We start from the raw sequence: 21,836 nt of genomic DNA on the forward strand, positions 1-21,836 counted from the left end.
GGTTCCTTGAAAATGGATCTGTAAAAGAAAAATAAATAACCTCGACAATCGTCTTTACAGTGTCGTTTTTGTGACGGTCTGAGGATTTGACTGCACCATGCCGACTGTACTCACCTCCTACCCTGAGACATGGTTTTTCTAAGTCATGTTCGCCATGAAGTTTGCAAGTATCTGGCATAGTCATTGCCTGTCATATATCAGGCATTGGGGAACTTTCCGTCCCAGGATGCATCAGGCATTGGGGAACTTTTGGCAATTGAGGGACTTTCTTCCTAGGATTACCTATATGGAAACTTTCAGCTGCCTCCATACATACTAATAAAAACCAGATCACTACTTTCTATAACAAAACTATCTGGGCAGGCAGTCTTCTCTGCAGCTATCTTCATGTCCCTTAGTGATGGACAAGCTTCTTGAGATGCATAGGCTTCAAATCCTTTCAGATGAATTTATGGGGGCTCATCAGATTTGCAAAACAGATTGAAGCTGGAGAATCTCACAATTTAAACTTAAGTTTAAATTTAAATTTAAGTTGATTTCAGCAGGCTGTTCAAAAAAGCCGATTTGTTTTAGCTTTGACAGTCTGTGCTGTGTATTAAAGAGAAGATGACTTACTCATTCTGCGAGTCAGAGCAATTATAAATGTGGACATGGTTCTTCAGCTAAATACTGTAGTTGGAAAAATTGTTCTTTACAAGCTTTGGGGCACAAACACCCTTCTTCAGGCATAGGGAGAGTCTAATAGAGTTCGTGTTTTCTCTTGGGTGGACTAGAAGGTTAAGCCAATATGTAAAATGCAGGTCTCTGAAAATGCAAATGTGTGGCAGGGAAGATCAGATGGGATGGGAGTTAATGGGTGTGAGACAGGTAGGTGGGAGGTAGAAAAATGTATGCACTGTTCACAGCGGGTATTATTATACTGTTCACAGTACACTATTCTACCGCGTGTTAGTGTATCACAGTAAAAGCCATGCTAATGCACTAATGCACAGTAAAATTAGTCTACTGCACACTAAGCATTGAAAAAAAAAATCCATTCTCCTTTGCTACTGCACATTAGCATGGGCTAATGAGCCTTTATGTAGTATCTCATAATAGAAGTACTAAACTTAATACGTAATTCACCTATAGTGAACATCAGAAAGAGCAAGAGTGTGGGGTTATGCAGCTCTTTCAACAATTAAGAAAGGCAGAGAGAGGGATCCTAGAAAAATTAAGATGCTTCCATAGCACAATAAGCGAAAGAGACTCCGGCTGCTTAGAAATATAACACCGGAGCATTTTAGCGCTGATTCAATTCTAAGCTGCACAGTAAAATTTCTAATGGTTCATTGAAATTCAAGCAGATTATATACAGCTTATTAATAAACGTATCCAGTCAACATTCACAACCATATGGGGCATTTCTCCTTAAAACAATAAGCTGCCTTCCTTCCATTGTTTGCTCCCCACAGTCTTTGCTCTTCCTTCATTATTATACATGCCTCTGAATGCTTCTTTGGGAGGCAGTTTCCCATTCCTGCATGTATGATTTGGACGGACTCAGTCCTCTGGGAGAGAAAAGTCCAGCCCAGACATTTCATGTGAGACCAGCAAGCTAATTGTCTCTTGCCGCTGTCAGGACTAATCACTCAATGCAAATCAAGTCTCTGCCTTCATAGTAGCCTGAGGCAACCAAAATATCAATTGGGCTACAAACCAAGACTGCAACATCCACTTGCATCATGAATCAGTTCAATTAGGTGAGCAAATCAAGTGCTAGGTCAACGTGGTTTATAGAAACAGGAGTTTGGAAACTGTATTTCAATGATTAGTTTCACTTTATTTTTACAAGTCAGGTCTCAAAAAAATTATATACATATATACAGCCAATAAATTGCTAGGTTTGGACAAACTAATTGGGATAAAATAAGAACCAACCTGAATACTTTACACAAAGCCCTTAACTGAATTTGAAACCTTGTTTTTGAGGTTTGGAAAAGTTGCGTCAACTTCTTAAAAGATCTCCAGAGTTCATGTTCGCTCACTTGGTTACAGACCTGAAGGAGAAATATCAGATGCCACAAGAAAATCTGTTCTTACTCATTTGAAACCAGGGGGCATTGGAAATCTTGCTCACATGAGATTTCCAGACTGCTTTCTAGACCAAAGAAATGGGAATAAGTTCAGTGAAGCCTTGGGGAAAAAAAAGCAAAGTTCCAAATACGGCAAATGCTTACGCTGTCCGAATGGTACCACCCAACTTTGAGTGGTGGCTGGGACCTCCTGGAGCACGGGGCCTTAAAGGTACTAATGAAGGATCAGGGCCTGCCTTTTTCTTTCATGTGTGTTGCCAAATGTACAAGCAAAGAAAAGTTTGGTTTTGTCACGTTTCAAAATTCAACCATTAAATAGGCTGAAAAAGTTATATGGGAAGCAGTGGGATTAACAGAACACAGATTTAGAGATAAGCTTGTATTTAAGTCCGTCTCTAGACTAGGTCTGAAAAGGACAAAACTATAAAAGGACAAGCCCAAATTCTAGGCATTTGTTTTCTCATGCAGATTTAATGCAAAACCAGCGATTTCATTCAAACCAGAATATTAAAACCTAAATGGAAGTGTATGTAATGAAAATTTAATGAAGCCTCCAGATGAATCCCCCAGGATTACTAAGTAATTAAGTGATCGATTATGACTTATTGACTCAACTGACTCAATAAGGCAGCAGGAGTAAAATGCTGCAGAGTTTATGTTGGGTCCAGTAGGCTTTGGATCAGGATATTTTAGCTGTTTGGAAGTATATTTATTATCCTTATTTTTTACCTATTGAATGAATTTTTTTCTAATTAAAAGGGATAAGAACAAACAAACAGGACAGGAATTTCAAAATGTTCATTTCATTCAATAAGTACTTGCACCACTTTCTTAAAATATTTATCTATTAGAACAAGCATAGTAGTTAAAATTACTATTATTGCATTTTTCTAAAGCAGGTAAAACTTGTCCTTACAGTGCTTTTCACTAGAATACTACAGACTGCTCTTGCTATTTTTGACTAAATATTTGGCGTGCTGGTCATCTTGCAATTCTGGCAGGTCTATCAGTAATTTCATTGAATTGATCAGCCAGAGAAAGTTTGCTGAAGGCCAGCCTTCATCACAGAGTTTTTACTTACAGGGTCATGTTTCACAAACTGTGTACTGTAAGCTTCCCTTTCTCCCAATGGCAAGTGCTTAGTTTAAAACTCCCATAAATCTCATCCTAATTGCCTTGCCATTGGTGCAGCAGAATTTAGCTATGTGTTTGGCTTCACGGTTAATACCTGCAACAGGGCTTCTTTACTCCTAGCCGTTTCAATGGGCCTAGTGGACAGAAAAGTAGTTGAAGGCTCATGAAGTTCTGCATTTCTTTACATATTAATTAACCTACCATTACAACTATGCATCCAGACATTTGACTTTTAAAATTTTCAGCTTCAATCTCTAACATTCACGCACACACATGTACACACACAGGAACATAAAAACTGCCATTCACTGGCTTAGACCATAGGTCCATCTTGCCCAGTCTCCTGTGTCAGAGTGGATGCTGAACAGGGGTTTGACCCGGGTTTTTCCGGTCCTGCTTGCAGCCTCCAGCATTTAAAGTCTAGGAAGTTCTCATTCAGAGGCTGTGTCCTTAACTCCCGTGCTCAATAGTTACTGATGTCCCTTTCCTTGTCCAATCTCTTTTGAATCTGGTTAAACTGCCGGCTTCCATAATGAGCACCATGTTTTAAATACCCATACACATATAAACTAAACACACACTAGTAACTTTGTCTTTGTGGTGGCCAATATAGAAGGAACGCTGCTTGCTAACAACGGCTTATGAATTAACTGCACCATGCCTCAGACTTGCAATTATACGGCAGAGTCCAAAAGCAGTAGGTTTGCATGATACTTACAGATACTACCATGGGAAGCCCATAAAATAATTGCCTTATGTCATAATATTTCAGTCACTAATACAGAGCTGGAGGGAGAATACCCAAATTTTGCAGCAAAACTGAAAAACAGCCAAAAATGATGTTATATATTTTAGTTACTTCACATGAAGGCTAAGAAGTTGGAAGGTGCCAGCTGAAATGTGATGTTTGATGATGAAAAAGGTAGCACCCATTTGAGTTGCCTCTTCAGCTTCCATCTGCATCGAATCATTCACATCTACCATCTGTCTGGCATCACTGATATTCTTTCAAGGTAAATATTTTCATTCACTAACAGGTTGGGTAATGGGAAACCAGCCCATTCACACCATCTTAAGTAGGTGATATCTCTGTGTGTTTCTATAATAGTTTTGTAAAACACATTAGTACTCAAAACTTATTTTTCTCTCACTTACACTGGTTTTACACTGATGTCACTCAATTGACCTCTGTTAATCCCAAGAGGAGAACAATAGATATGGTGTTTTCAAATATAACCAACATTACAGACATCTGATTGTTTTTCTAACCATGCACAAGTCCATGAAACCGTACATTGGTTTTGCTGTATCACAAATGGATTTAAACAAATCAAGGCCTTTCATTTCATTTCCTCCCAAAGCAGAAGTGGTTAAAAAGTTATGGAATGAAGAAATCTATTTTATTTGTACCTTTCCCAGAAGAAGACTACTAGATGCAATAAGGAGCAAGCTTTGGGTGCCCCAAGAAATGTGGCTTTCTGATAAGGACTGGAGTAGCACACAAAGAAAACAGGGCATGGAGATGGAAAAAAATAACATTGAATATTTTTTTTGGAACAAGCAGCAAAATCGCTCACTATCTTTCCCTCTGAACAAATGAATTTTGTCCTTGTACAAAAAAGTAAAAAAGGGACATTTTCTTAAATTCTCTTGGGCTTTATTCATGTAAGATGTGGTCAGTTTGATATCTTTTATTAGACCAACTTAAATAATTGGAATAATAGTTGATCAGACCAACTTAAATAGTTGGAAAAATAGTTGGAAAAATTAGATTTACCCAAAGAACCTTGTTTGCCTATGTCCTTAGACCAACACGGCTACACCTTATACCCCTGTAACATGGAAGATACCAAATTTTGCCCTTTGAAATGGAATTTTTCCAATTATTTGAGTTGGTCTAATAAAAAATATCAGATTTACCCGAAGAACCTTATCTGCGTATGTCCTTAGACCAACACAGCTACAACCTACACCCCTGAAAGATGTGGTTGCATTTAAGTCAGTCTACCTTGGAAGCATTCTGGTAAAAAAGAGTAGACACAACTACATGTTCTGCCATGAGATCTGGGAAAAGCAAAGTGATGTTGCTACACTAGGCCACACAACACATGGATTTCAAAGACCAGGATGGAAGCAAATGCCAAGCAAATATTGCGTTTGTCAGAAAAAAAATGAGTTTATTGCTTGCCAATCGCTCCCATTTCTGGGAAAGTAGCAATGTGCATGCCAATGCATGATGATAACTACACTCTCATCAGTGCATCATTTCCTTATTTCCACTGCATCTTTGACCTGAAGTGCAGACAAAACATTATCATTACCAGTGTCTTCGAGGATGCCCACGCATGCTCCCTACAGACCACAGAGAAAAAAGTCTACTTTTTGTCTGGGCAGGTATCAGCTCAAAGCTTGTCTTATCTTCACACCCCCACAAACCTCCTCATGTGGGACCAAAGTTATCACCACACAGTACGGAGGGCAAACTCCAATGTTCCCTTTTAGTGCTGATAAGAGGGGATGCATGAATTGCCTTTTTCAGCTGAGCTCACGGTGGGCAGCCAATCTTTATCTCCAGTCTTAAGGAAGGAAAAAGCAGAAGCCAGCTAAAAGCCTTTCTTTCCCGTATTCCCTGATATTCTATAAGTCACACTGGGAGATTAATATTGAAGCAGCCTCTCCTCCCAACCCCCCTGCAAAAAAAGGGCCCTGTTGTGAAACAGCAGGCTGATAAACTGCAAAACAAAAACAGATGTGGAAAGAAGAATGGGTTGTGGGCTTTTTCCACCCTTCTCCTTTTGACTTTGAAAAATCCTGGGGTATTTTTCCCCTAGCTAAAATTATTCACCCTAGTGCTACCTCCACATTCATTGCACTCTTGATGGAAAGGGGAGCTGGAAACAAAAAGTCCTGCCAATTAAAGCAGTTTTTCTTTCTGCATCCTCAGTGCGTCAGAGCAGGACATAATTGCCTGTAAAACACTGGATTAAAAAGGCCAATGTTTTCTTCACAAATCCATTAGTCCCCCTCCAACAGAACCCTTTTTAAATGCCCAGATTCCTTTTTTTTCTTACTTTATACTAACCCGCCAATTGAAACCAATACATTTCCCTGAAAAGCTTCGACTTTGCAAGCAGACGTGTTGCGACGTTCCATAAATGTCGCAAGCAAACGTGTTCCAACGTAAAAGGTTCTGTCAAAAAATGATGATCAGCTCTAATTGCAATTTTTCTCTCCAAAACCCAGCAGTGAAATTATAAGGATGGAAGTAGAAAAAGGACTCAAAACATTTTATGTGAGGCTACCATTGCAGCTTCTTAGATAATAATAATACAACCACAAAAGATCTACACACACACACACACCCTGACATCAATATTATAGTTAATTCACTGGGAAGATCTGGGTAAAAATCCATGCTATGAAATGGTACAAGCTGAAGCTGGATCTGCTCAGGTCCGATCCTACCAACTATGAAACTTCAGGATATATTCCATGTGTATCCAGTTATCAAGCTAAGGCTTCATGATTTTTTCCCCATGAGCAATCAACTCACTAAATTGAGGGACAATATTCAGAAACATCCAGAAAAAAATAATCTACTGCTTGATAATAAAAGACACTGCTTCTTCAGTGCAGTACATGTGCAGTACACGTATATTCGATTGGATCTTCTATATATAGAGACAGCACAATAGGAAGAACTAATCTAATTAGACCATTGACTGGGAATCTCAGTTATTTCAATGGGCTTAGGATCAGGCCCCAGATGTTCTTTATGCACATGAATTTAATAGATTTAATAGATTTCATAGACATTAAGGGCTGGAAAGGACCTCATAAGATCATCGGGTCCAGCCCCCGGTCCAAAGGGCAGGAAGTCAGCTGGGGTCAAAGGATCCAGCTGATAAGCAAGATAAACATCCAGCAAGATAGATGTCCAAATGTTTCTTAAAAGTGTCCAGAGTAGGTACTTGCACCACCTATGGAGGGAGTCTATTCCAGGCCCTGGGGGCTCGGACAATAAAGAAGTTTTTTCCTTATGCCTAGCATGGCATTTTGTACATGTTTTCTACATGGCAAGTGTGTAAATTGTGAAATGACAGCTTACAGGCATGGTGATTGGATTGCAACTTGTACAGGTTGAAAGAGGAGAAAGAGAAGTTGAACTAATCAGCCTCTTGAAGGTAAAAAAAACCCAGCAAAGCTATGCACAGCCACACTGCAAACTGGTTATCTTAGAGCCAGGGAAAATGGCAGGGGACAGAAATGGGTGATGAGGGAAGGATGGGAGGAAACAATACCATATGGGAATGCAAAAGGGAAGATATGTGTAGAGGCACGTGTTGGTGAGAGTGGACTATCAGAAACAGATCCAGGGGCTCGGTGGTTATTTTCAAAACAACCACTAGATTGCATTCATTAAGTGCCTGTACTTGGCATTCATTATAACACATGGGGAAAAGTTTGCTCGGTCCATGAGAATAGGTTTCAACGTTAGGACAAAACCTCAGGACATTATAGCAAGATGCCCTGCATGGTCTAACTCCGGCTTTATCGCAACATAGATTTTTGTATGTGGCCAGTAATTTTGGGTAGCTGCAAGTTTGGGTGCCCATCTTGACACACCTTAATAAGGACTGGTTTCCAGAACGTGCTGCATCCATTCAAATAGGTCCATTTTAAGTTGATTTGAGCTTTCCAATTCTAGACTCTTCTGGAAAATTCTCATGAGTCAAGTCTTCTCCACTCTCCTCCAGCTGATCTTAAGCCAACTTCACTGAAGTCTTCTTTCATATGACAAAAATGGTGTCTGTATCTTTATCTTTGGCATTTTTGTCGAACCGGGAACTCTTGGCCATCAGAGACATTACCAGGGATCACTGAGCGGAAGTGGCTCTTCTTGATCCCCTGGACTGAAGTCATTAACCTCAGATAATCAAGCCAACTGGACCTTTTAATTCTATTTTGTTCAATGTATTAATCTTGAAGGGATACACATGCCAACTGCCCTATCAGGGCATAGATACAGTCTCAGTAATGTGTCCATATGACGACACATCTAGTCAGATGTTCAGGTGAGCAGATGCTTGAACGTGTTCCCGATGCCTGTTTGCAGCATTAGATCATGTGACTAGCTGTATTTTGCTGGCTTTCGAGCATTTTGTGCCTGTTTTCACTCAAGTGTTTATTCCTATAAACAGACCTAACCTTAGAAACAATATAATGACATCCTTCCTAAGGAAAAAAAAAAGTTTCCGCAAATTACTCTAGAGGGTTTCCGCTGGCTTTTTATTTTCAATAATCCTGGAGGTAAGTGGCCGCTTTTGAACTCTGCCCTTTGCCCTTTTTATTTTGCAACGTGGACAAAGATCAAGCCCGGTGTCAGCAAAAATGGCTGTTGATATGCATGTGCTTTGCTTTATGAAGGTCCTCCTGATTTTGTTTACAGAGTTCAATGTAAACTCTGGGTTCAGATTAAAAGCAAATGTTTAAGTGTCCTGTGGGGAATTCCTTTGCAGAGGATGGCAGCTTCTAAGGCAAGATGCAAAGGGCAAGAGTCAATAGGGAAAACCAGTGTAACAAGGGAAAATAGGGCCACAATCATCATAAGGATGAAGTGCCAACACTGGGGTCACTGACAGGTCCAGGGACAAAGCTGGAGAAGAGAGAGAGAAGAGGCAGGAAGAAGTGATGGGTATCAAAAAAGCCCCAAAAAACAAAAAGAAAGAAAAAATCTGTTTGAGATCACAGTGCATTATGAAAATCCAGCTAGCACAGAATCCAAAATCACAGCATTAGAAAAAAAAATTATTCTGTTAAAATTAGCTTGAATTGATCCCATTAAAAATGTTGTTCCACCAAGAAACTGAACTCAAGGATGCTCTTTGGGCATATGGAGTAGGTGTTTCATTAACCAAAAATCAAAGGACACTACAATTTAAGAAAAGGAGGGCTACTATTGTATATCAGAACAACCCAATGCCTATCTATTTAATGGATGCTTTATACCACTCCACCCCTCAGTCCATCTAACTTATATGACTTCCTTGCGTGAAATTTTTACCTATGGTTTCTAAGACTGCAGCGTAACAAAACACTGAACACTTTCAACTTTTGAAGGCAGCTTATTCTCACGCTCAACTGTACACAAATTGAACTAGAGCAGGATTCAAGAGGTGATATAATCCCTTGGATAGAATAGTTCATTACATCTTTGTTAATTATATATTTTTTAGATGTTGCCAACATATCGTAGTGCTTAGGGAAGGCTGTGGAGGCATTAGAAATGAAGATACTCAGTTACATGATCATAGGAAAGTAGGGCTGGAAGGCACTTCATGAGGTCATCTAGTCCAGCCCCCTGCTGAAGGCAGGTTCATCCCTAAAACATCTCCGCCAATTTTCTATCCAACCTGCTCTTGAAAACTCCAAGGATGAAGGTTCAGCAATGTGTCTAGGTAGCCTGTTCCAAAGTTTACTCATGCTCATAGTCAGGACTTTGCACTTCTCTTGGTTGAATCTCATCTTATTGTCTGGGGACTATTTCTCCAGTTTATCTAGGTTATTCTGCATCCTAGCCCTGTCCTCCAGAGTATCTGCAACTTCCCTCAACTTGTCTAATGCATGGATGCAAACTTTTTTCCAGTGCATTTTCCCTCCTTGCTACCACCTTTGTTGGTGTCTGACAGTAAGAGCCCTTAAAAAGTTGGCCAGCAGATTTCAGCCAGATGTGGAAACCAGTTTAATATGGTCCTATCCATATTAATGTACAGACCCTTCCTAATTAAGAATAGCAAGTCTCATCCATGAGTTCAGTTACATCCTCAGTTCAGATCTAGAGGGCTTGGTATCTTGCTGTCTGGTGTTCATAATGTGGGCAACCATACAGCAGCTGCTCTGAGGCTCAGAGGAGGGGTGTCATAGTCACATTAATGTACTTGCTAATAAGCCTGCAGGCCAGATAGTTAACCCTGCAAGCACTGTCTCGGTCCCTTTCAAACAAGACCCTCGGTCCTCTGAAGTCACCGAGTGACAACGTTGACTAGATGTGAGCAGCCCAAGAGCCCACTTGGAAGAGCTTAGAATCCAATAGGAACAAGCAGTTTAACTCATTGCCACTTGGTTTACGTGCGACACTTTTGTGGGCCCAACAAAAGGGGACCCCCTTTGAAAATGTCCACTCAAATGCCTGATTTATTAATACAGTTTTAAAAGATGTGGGGGAGGGCAATCTTGCCATGGGGCATGTTCATATTCTTCTGAGCTTTAGGCTTGTAGACACTATGCACATGCATCCAACTCAACCGCCCTTCCTGCGGCAACTGACCTGCAGTTTACCTCTAATTAGTAATTACAAAGTAAGTCACTTCCCATTTGATACAATTAATCAACTATAATGTCCTTGAACACAGCTTAAAATATATTTTATTCTCTTTAAATGAAATGGGCAACTGTATAGCCCCAAGAGTATCTTTAATGGGCCACTTACTTTGGCTGTACACTGCTTTCCCCTTTGTGAATTGTTTCCATTTTTACAGCACGGCATCCATTCATGTCTCCCAAGAGCCTGCTTTGAAACGAGCCACATCTACCAAGGATATTTTCAGATTTCATTTTGCTCTGGCTGTCAAACTTTGTGTATTTTCTCAACATCAGAAAGGTTTTTAGATGGAGGGAAGAGATAACATGATGATAAAACAACTTGAACATTTTTTTTTTAAAGGCAGCTTTTTATATATCAAAATTACATCAAAATTACAAGGCAATTTGTATTTTTCAAGAAAACTTAGTGATGTGGTAATGGAACACACACATGGACACCTCATGCCAGAAATGCACTTACACAAAATATAAAACACGCACGCACGCCCAACAATGTGCTGTTGCCATCCTTGGACTCTGAGGCTTTTTTTTTGTTTTTTTTTTACTTGCTTTCTCACCAGCTTGTAAAACATTATTTTTATTCTTCCTTTAATGGCCTGTGCTAATTATACACAATGATCTTTGACCTTAAAGTGCCTTCATTTATGGTAGCACATTCCTTTCGACAGCAACACATTGGCTTGGTTTTTACAGGATGCTTCTGCTAGGTCTTGCAGTCCAAGGCTGCAAAACCACAACCATGTACAGCAGCAGGACCCTAAATCCAGGAGGCAAGCTCACTCCCTTCTTTTGAGGTCAAGTAAAGTCTTCTGTGGCTTCGCTTCTAGCTTCTCATGAGGACCTGGATAACAACTGATAACAAAGATCACACCAGGGAAGAGGCATTCAGTGTTTTGGGGGTGTTCTGTCCTCCCCTTCAGGAACAGAAGCAAACCTTTTTTATTATTATTAAACGCCCCTAAGATTCAACAATAAAAGAATGCCCCCCACTCCTCCCCCCCAAAAAAATCAAGAGCACACGCTGAAGAACATGTCTTTTGCATCCTCTGAAAATGCTCATGGTTAAAAATTTCAGTTACAAAAAGCTCTTCTACTGGATACATGAAAGTCCCTGAAAGTTAAAGCTCAAGGAGATGGACTCCACACACAGTCAGGGAACGATGGATGGTTTTCTGATGGAGGCAATAGATTAGGATTCAGAAGATAGGGGTTCGAATACTTGCTTCTGTTTAACCTTGGACAAGTCACCTCCTAGTAGATCTAGCAAATGGCTGAGCTCTTTGGCCCCAGTTCAGCCAAGCACTTTTATACTAAAGGTGTGCAAAATGGACCATATTCGATTCGGATTTGGATTCAGATAGAGATTCAGCCTGAATTGGGGACATCGATTCGATTCATTGATTTGGATCACTGTTCCCGATTCGATTTGGCTGAATTGCGAGGAAAAAAAATTATTAGCATTTCTGAAGCAATCACACGCTATGGTGATAAGAATATAGACATGTTTGAAAAGAAAGACTGAAGACACATGGGCACCAACCTCCCTCACATCCAGAATTTCAATTAAAAACATAAGATCTCTGTGTAGCATTCAGACCTTTTTTTAATAAGCCCACAGAGGAGCTGCACTGTCCTAGTGTATATTTATTCAGAAAGGGAAAGGAAAAGAAGACATGCATACAAGATAAATGCCTTGCTAGGTGTTTTTCAGCAGTAGCATAGTTTTGATGATAAGTCTTTAAGCCTGTGGGTTATTTTTCTTGGGTGCCTATCTTCCAACATGCTCCTCACCACCTACGCTGCACTAATGCAGACTCTCAGAAAAAGACCATTTACTCGCTCTGTTGTCAACGCATCTGGACGCCTTGTCAAAACAATATAATTTTACTTGGTAACTTTTTGACACTGGTATTTATTGCACCTGTCTTGAGTCATGATTTATGACTTGTCTGGTGAGTATTACTCTACAGCTCCAAGTTTACAATACGAGATAAGTGAAGCATTTGAAGTCCCAAATGGGCTACAAATTTATAGATGTAGATTTCCCTCCCTCCCCTCCCTCAAAACGGCCATTGACATGAGCATTTTCTTTCATTCTTCCGGGTGGTAGCACTTAGGTTAGTCTGATTTTCTTTGAACAAAAAAATAGGGAGAGTTGCATTATCCGTTATCCCCTATTTTAGGAGAAAACATTCTCAAAGCAAATGGGTAGTAGGAACATATATATCATTAAGTGTGGGCATGTCTACTGCAAATGTAGTATAGGAAATTGAAATCTATGAAATAAAGGAGAAAAAGCAGGTATGCTGTTAGTAAAGGATTCCCTTAAAAAGATCATAGACCTTAAGGTTGGAAGGGACCTCACAAGATCACTGGGTTCAGCCCCCTGCCTGAATGGCAGGAAGTCAGCTGGGGTCAAATGATCCTGGGATCCAAGATAGACATCCAAGTGTTTCTTGAAAGTGTCTGGAGTAGGTGCATGCACCACCTCTGTGGGGGAGTGTATTCCAGGTCCTGGGGACTTGGACAGTAAAAAAGTTTTTCCTTATGTTGAGCCTACAACGGTCTTCCAGGAGTTTGTGACCATTGGACCGTGTCTTCCCTTGGGGTGCCTTTGTGAACAGGCATTCATTCTCCCAGTTCCTGATGCGCACACCCCTTACATACTTATAGGCTGCCACCAAGTCACCCCTGAGCCTTTGCTTCTCCAGGCTGAAGAATCCCATGGATCTTAGCCTCTCTTCATAAGACCTGCTCTCTTGCCCTCTGATCAGGCATGTGGCTCATCACTGGACTCTTTTGAGCTTCTCCACATCCTTTCTGAATGGCAGAGCCCAGAGTTGGATACAGTACAGTACAGTACTCCAGCTGCAGCCTTACCAACACCGAGTGAAGTGGGAGGGTGATTCCTGGGTCTTGCTTGAGATGCATCAATGGATCTGCTCATCTCTGCCGCCTTTTTGACATAGGGCCTGGAAAACATCATCACACAATGGGTAGCATCAATGAGTACAGACATTTCAATGTAATGTCATTTTCTGGGAGTAATACACCTTGTAAGCTGAATGCCTAGCTCATATCTATAGCTTGTCCATATTGCTGCAATAGCAGGATTCTGCAGTCACGTCGCTACATGCTTAAATTGATCCATTTAACTTCAATTGGCAACCCGCATGTGTAATAAACGGGTCTACAAAATCATGGGCAGGATCCAAGCCTAAATATTTATTACCAGGACAATCTTACATGCCAGGAAACCATCTCAATTTTTCTTTCAACAAAATTTCAACATGGGGCCAAATTAAATCAGCAGTATCCATTGAATGTGCATGTTTGAAAGAGATTTATTACTCTGTTACTGTTAAAGCAGGTCTTTTATATTTGAGATAGTTTCAGCAAATGCATCTTTCCTTTCCAGTCAACATTCTCTTCCAATTGGATCATGGATTGGATCATTGGATCTTCCATTGCATTGTAACATACTGTTGACATTTCTGTACTCTATCTTTGGTCTAAGCAAAACGTCCAAAGCAACACAGAAAAAAACGTGACCAAAAGGACGTTACTTTGTAAACATGCCTCCTTTTTCTTTTTTTAAGCTTGCTTCAAACTAAATGTCACCTTCCCAGGATTCAGACCTCATGGTACAGGTGATATCTTTTATTAGGTCAATGAGTTTTTTTGCAAAAAAATGTCTTTTTTTGCAAAAATCTCATTGGCCTAATAAAAGGTATCACCTCTACCATGAGTTCTGATTCCTTTTGCCTCTAAACCAATACGGCTACACCCTGGACACCATCCCAAGAAGGAATTTAAACCATGTAGGATGTATGTTAGTGAGGTTCCACATAGTCTTTGTCCATGAACACATCTCTATCAAATAATGTAACCTTGTGTTGTGGAATACAGGGACTATAGCCAGTGAGGACTTTCAGAAGGAAGAGTTATGTGTTAAGCTAACCTTGGGCAGTCTGAAGGTGAAACACATCCTTTTGTGAAGTACAAATGGAAAATTATTGTATCTGAGCTTATGGGCTGCATCTACATGAGACACTTACCGTGCAGTAGCTTGCTACTACTGCACGGTAGCTCGTTAGTACTGAGCAGTAGCGTCATGGGGCACCAAACCGTGACATGATGCTACTGCACAGTAGTAATGAGCTACTGCACAGTCAGCATCACCAAGAAGCCATGCGGGAATGCTACTGTGCATTAACACTGATTACTACTCAGTCATTTAGTACTTTTGAAAGAAAAGCATGTACTAAATGACTGCACAGGAGCAACTGCAAAGTCAACATCTCATGTGGACACGGCCAAGGAGAGCCAAAAAAGAACTCCCAATTAAGCTTTTGTCTCCAAAATGGCTAAGGAGCTAAACGTATCGAAAGACTCAAGTGTGTGACTTCCTGTAACAAAGGAATACAAGGCCTGGTATCTCAAGACAACACACATCACCTCTCTTGCCCCAAACTTTGCATATTCACATATGCTTTGATAGACTGCCAATGAAAGTATTGGGCAGGCATCAACATCGTGGTTGCCATGGAGACCTAGTAAGCAGGGGCAGTGGGAGCAGTTTTAGATCAATAAGTCCTTAACAAAAGCTCTGAGGCGGTGGCAAGTTCTTGAATGAGATGCTTCTGGCCTTTAGCAGGACTCACTTTTGTTGCCTAGTAATTTTGGTAGTAAATTAGCCACCATTTTCAGTGTGTGCTTGCTGCATAAGGAAGGCAAATTTTTAACACCATCCTCAAGCAGAAATATTTCCAGTGTCTTACCCATAGCTTTGTGGTATGTTTCATCTCCCAATAGTGACGGAAGTCATAAAAATGTATGTAAAGCTGATGAGTATCACATGGGACTATAAACTGGGATATGAAAGGAAAGGTGATGTTGTTTGTATCGGTGGAGACCTAATGGGAAAGGAGCATCTGAACATGCTAAAACCTAGATCGCAACAGCACTAGATTGAAAAGAAAGTCATATGAGTTCCCAATCCACCTCCCTTTTCATTTCAGTTTTGGTTTCCCCAGCAATAGGAAGCAACTGGATTTTCCACTGTCCTCTCTCTCCAGACACCAGTATTCAAGCTTGTCATGGTATTTTTTTTTCAATTAAACCTTTTTGATATAAAATTACCCCGTGACCAAAATATTTTATTTAAAAAATAGATATATAGATATAGATATCTATCTATAGATATGTACACTCACACACATATATATACATACATATTTATACACACACATACATATATACACCTTAAACTAAACAGTTTTCAACTAAGGCTCCTCTTTTTTTGGTCCAAATTTATTTAAAAGACATTTTGCCAAAAGAAATAAATTTTGCCCCAAACAACCTCTTTGATCAACTCCTCTATGTCTATCAGATGCTAAAAATTAGCTCACTCTCATTTCAGAAATCTCAAATGGATTCACACCTAGATTTTCATTTAATATAAAATAACTATTAAAGTTGGAAAGCAAGAGGAGGAATTTCTTTTTGCTTACATATAGTCGATAATATCAATGTGCATATTGGCTCCAGAGTCTGACTGCTACAATTGCAGTTGCTGACTTGCCTACAGTTGTGTGACTAGTCTGTCCCTGTGTAAAAACTGAAATTAATATTTAGAAGTTGTAAAAGATGCTTCTGTTACTTTTCAGAAGGGACACTCAATACTGCTTTCTGAAAATGGTACTGATTATTAAATTCCATCAGTCCAGGGCAAGCATCAAATTATATGTATGCATTAAGAGATGTTTTAGCAACAGCCAAGAAGTTGTGCAAATTAAGTGGAAAGGTAGAATTCATGGTAATAAAATAGATGACAAGATAGTATTGGCAGTTCAGTTTCAAATAATTACATTTGAAACTTAAAAGGAACCATTTTATCCATGTTTCTTAAATGAGAAAACCGCTGGACCGCTGAATTTAAAATGATGACTAATATCTTATCATCTTGTGATGTAATGCAGAATAAGAATACTATTAAACACAAATCTTTTTTTTTTTTTATAGAGCACAAGTTTCTATCTAACCAGAAATATATAATTTCTGTCACTTGAAAGAATAATTAAATTATGGCCCTTGATAAACATGGGCAAATGAAAGGGAACAAATATTTTATAGGAGCTTGAAAAAAAAGTTGAAGTTCAGAACTTTTGAGAACACTAAATATTCTGTTGGATGTGGCAAAGCCCCAAGACATCATAGAGATCCCCCATTCCTACAGTTAAAATATGGACGATGTGTTACTGAAGTCAAGAGGAATGTTGCCGTTGATTTCAATTGTAGTGAGATATGACGTGATCCTACCCATTCTTTAAATCAATGCAGTTAAACAAAGCATAATTAGACTGTGGATCTCATTAAAGTCAAGAACTTGGAGAGAATCTAAAGGCAGACTGGAAATGTATACAGATATGAAGATTATCCAGATTTATCAGAATTAGTGATATTCTGGATGGGAAATGAATCACAATGTTTCAAGGCATAAATCAGTCTGTAAGTATAACATATCAAGATGAGACCTAATGTGGGGTAGATTATAACATACCATGATTTATTCCTTTCTCTGAAGCATCTGGCATTGCCCATGATCAGGGACGTTATATTGAGAAAGATGAAGTTTGAACTGCTTTGGCTATGCCTACGTACCCTATGCATTAGCATGACAGGAGAGACTTCGGTCCACAATATTTGCTTCATTGAAATCATTTGGAGATTTACAGTTGATCTCACTGTGATTAGGGCATCGAGCCATGATCCAGCTCCCAGTGACATCATCTAAAAGATTTCAGGAGGATCTGGTCTGGACGGCCAAAACCTGATCCTGCAAATTGATTTACGGGGGCAGGCTGGGTGAAGTCAGTTCTTGTGAGGGTTTCATTCAGGTTCGAATAGATCCTGCTGTTCATCTGCAGTCAGGAAGAGTCTCATGAGAGACCAAGCAAATGTTGATGGACTTTGGCATGTTCATTAATTAGCTGCCACTGAACTGTGTGTCTTAAAACCCACGCCCTGCAAATTATTGGTAAATCCTTTCCTATTGTTCTCTTGTAGCCACACAGCACAAGAAAATAAACTCTTGATTAGAGACATAAACTTCCTCTCAATACCTACTCATCCTTAACGAACTGGACTCTGCCAGTGGGTTGCCAAAGCTATGACATCATCACTGGCAGAACATTAGCTTCAGATTAGAAGTGGCCCAATGACATCACCCCTCCGGTTTCTATCTAACAGATGGTTTCTGTATATTGTGCAATTTTAGATCATTATTCATGGTTTTGGTCAGTATAATTCAGGAAGCCAAAAAACTGCCAAGAAAAATTGACCTGGAACGAGTTCAAAGAAAGAAAATAATTTTATTGATTAGACGCCTTCGTTTTCATTTTCCAACAGAGCCATCATGAATCACCAATACATGATAATACCTGAGTAATTTCAGCATGAGTTGAATTAAGTGCTCCAAAACAAGGTAAGCTTTGAAGGATTAGACCTTCCAGCAGTTTGAAAACAAGATAGCCAAGAAGATTTGCTGGGCAGTGCTGAACGTGGGCCAGAAACTATTTACTGAGGCAAGTGGTTTGTTTGAACTGGATTTTTATTTATTTTCATATTATACTTGTTGACTTCATATCCTCCTTCAGCTCGACTCAGAGGCTCAGGAGAGGCATGTTTTTCACCAACGTGAACGGAGGCCAGAAAGGAAGTACCTTTTGAGAGGCCTCATTCAGGCACTAGACCAAGGTTAAGATAAAGCACCATGCTGGCTGAGGGAAGCAAGCCTGGGGAAGGAAGAAAAAAAAAATAAAATAAAAAGGAAAGAGGGAAGGGGGCAGGGGAGAGGCTTTTAATAGGAAAGTTTACAAGAGAGCAGAGCTGCGCAGAAGCCTTCATGTAACAAATATTCAGAGGGGAGTGATGAGTGATAGTCTGCATAATTTGGGACTAATATACATACATCTCCGCCTGTCAGGCACATGCAGAGAACATAGGGGTCCTATTGATGCATGCTCTGATAGCAATCACTTTCTTGCTGAGAGAACCCAGGAGCTGTGCTAAGGCTCCAGTGGTGTTCACCTTGGGAGGGAAGCGAAGGGGAGAAAGGAGGGTTGCTTCCAATTGCCCCTATGGGTGTTTGTACACGCCACGGTTTTTTCCCCTTTTGTGTGCTGCGACTTCCAGGTAACGTGTCTCTTGCCAACAAATCATGAGCAGGAGCACAACCTGCTGGAATATACTAATTGCAGTAACATTGCACTGTTAGAGCACTTAAATGCTGCTTTCAGAATGCTTTGTAATTGCTAATTAAGTCTTGGGACATCACTGAGCAGTAGGGATTTTGCAGGGAAGTAAACTGAGGCACAAACTAGGTTGTTTATGTACAGCCAACCAGTGAACATGCTTTGATCGGAAGGCCTGGCAGGGGCTCAGTTACTTTATGGGCTATAGCAACTGGCTCTGAGCTCTCTGCAGTAGTTTGCAGGCAACTTATGCTGAACTTCCAGGGTGGTTGGGGGGCTGCAGCCTGAGTTTTGCTGGACCAATGGAGCGAAACAGCTTCTCTTTCTCTAGTTAGAACTGAGCTTGCGTAGTGGGCTGCTCATCATAACAGATAGCTGAATGGTCCACATCGTGCCCACCCTTTGAAAATGCTTGATTTCAGACAATATACCATTCCAGAATATGAATACATAACATCCCCCAGGCATGAGCTATGGCTCTGCAGTATTGCTTCTGCACTACCTACCTGCATCTTATAGGGACACTAAAGGATCCGGCTCTCCTTGGCCAAGGGCAGGTCACAACATCAGAAAGCAAAGCCGTCAACATTAAGAAGATGAGGGTGCAGCTTAAGAGGTTGAAGGGAAAATTCAACATACAGCATCAGGATGATGTATTTTCTTACTTGGAATTATGGAATTCAGTGTTTGCATACTAGATTGCATAGATAAAGTTATGGCTGCAAAAACATATAGCAGGGCGCACACATAAAAAAAAAAGAAACACACCTAACCCCTGTTCCCCAACCAACATTTTGCCCAGTAAATGTTAAGGCCTCTGAAGATTACAACCAACATGGCAATGAGCTGGGACCTCCTTTGAGTGACAAGCACTTGATGGAGAGTGTTATTCTGCTGTTTACACAGAGCCTTTCCTCCCCCTCCCCAGGGGAAAATTAGATGCTGGAATTTGTGGATTAAGTCCCAGTCATTCCATTGCAGATGAATAAAGACAAGCCAGTTTCTTGGACAGAGTTTCCCCTCATCCCGGGTTAGGCTAAAAAAGGAAGATTCATTAACTAGCATATGATATTACCTTGCCATTTCTGAATAACTTGATTTGTATCACTTTGATTTTTGGAGGCTTAAAATGAGGACACCATAAGGAAACCTGCTTTGTAGAGGCTAGAGGCCCTACTCTCTCTAAAATTCAGGATTGAGCCCCCCCCCCCAAAATGGAAGCGTCCCCTGTGAAATATGACTTTTCATTTCTACCTAGGAGAACTTTTACAAACTCTGCTCTCTCCTATGCCCGATGAAGGGTGAGTGTCCCCGAAAGCTTGCAAATAAATAAAATAATTTCTTTGCAAATATCTAGTTGGTCTAATAAAAGTTATCACCTCTTCCATGAGTTCTGATTCCTTTTCTCACTTTAATAGGCATCTTTGAGAATCCTGGCCATAGGCCATATATGCTTTCAGAATTGGGCAGGAGAGCCGGGGATGGGCAGATAACGTCCCTGTCATTCTGTTACAGTCTGTAGCTGCCCCGTCACGAGAAAGTGTTACAGCCTTAAAGGAAAAGTTGTGTGGGTTTTGATTTTTGGGTTGGAGTGACAAAGATATCTCTATGTGAGCACAAAGAAAAGAATGAATGGGGTTTGTTCTAGCCAAAATGCTTGTTTTATCAACCATTACACTCACAGAAGCAGGACGAAAATAGGTAACAGTCTTATGTCTCACACTTGTGAAACATAATAAAAGATACAATCCAATATATTTTGTGTTTAGGCCAGTAATTATCAGCTTTGATTGGACTGAGGCATAATAATGGCATGAAACTGTCCCAAACAGCGGTCTATCTTCATGTTGACTACCACTTGTCCTAGAATCACCAGAGCAGAGATTGCCGGTCATGATGAACGATACTGCATTCTCATTTTGAGACACGGACTCATTTCCACTGGCCATCTGAGGCAGAATTATCAATATACCTGTCCTAAAAACAGAGACAGATGCATGCCACTTCCTCGTGAGCAATACTTTTAAATTACTTTCAGTAATCTGGCATGATTGGAGGTTCACCTTAGATCTTCAGGGGTGCAGGTTGTAGCCGTGTTGGTGTAAGGACAGGCAGACAAGGTTCTTTGGGTCAATCCGATATCTTTTATTAGACCAACTCAAGCAGTTGGAAAAATTCTTCTTAGCAAGCTTTTGGGCACAAACACCCTTCGTCAGGCTGAGGAAGCCTCTTAGATCTTAGAATATGACACATCTAAGGTGATTTCATTGCTTTACTGTGTATGTAGACCAAAAGTTAAATATATATATAATCAAATGTTCCAAGCATACCTGGCAAGTGTGATTTTCACACACTATCCATATAATGAGCAAGCTCTACAAAATTATTTTGCCTTCTTTGACTAATGGATTTGCACTTGTACAGTATTTCGTATTTATTGCTCAAAGATAAACTTTATCCTTCTTCCTACCCTAGGGTTTTGTAGGGATTTACCATTCATGAAACACGGTGGATACTTCTCCCTTTACTAACTTGAATAGCCTCAACTGAAATCAGTGCAGCTCCAGTGACGGGGTGATCAAGATGTAGTTCTATTTTCTTTTAAGCCCTCAAGCCTCCAGGATTAAGCACTCTGCTGAAACATCAGCAAATGGTTTTCAAACTGGACAGCCCATTGCAGGAAGAAGGGAAAAAAATGTTTTCCTTATCAGTCATGTGAGGATCAGCTCAGGATTTCTGCAGTATTTAACACACCCCGCTGAGGAGACAGCATGGGTTTGGAGGAGGGATGTCTACCGATAAGATGTTTCCCTAGGCTATTTTTGCCTCACCATGCAGCGCACTGACAAATTTTTGCTTTATCCACTGGTTCTGTGCATTTTGTCTTCATTTGCGTGCTCTTGAAGGAGAAAAGCTTGGCTGAGAAATGGGGAGAGACTATATACTGTGTCGGCCCAGATATTTGTCGTTGCATTAGCAATCTGGTGAA

This window comes from Alligator sinensis, unplaced genomic scaffold, assembly GCF_000455745.1.
Source record: "Alligator sinensis unplaced genomic scaffold, ASM45574v1 scaffold282_1, whole genome shotgun sequence".
NCBI classification, from domain to species: Eukaryota; Metazoa; Chordata; order Crocodylia; family Alligatoridae; genus Alligator; species Alligator sinensis.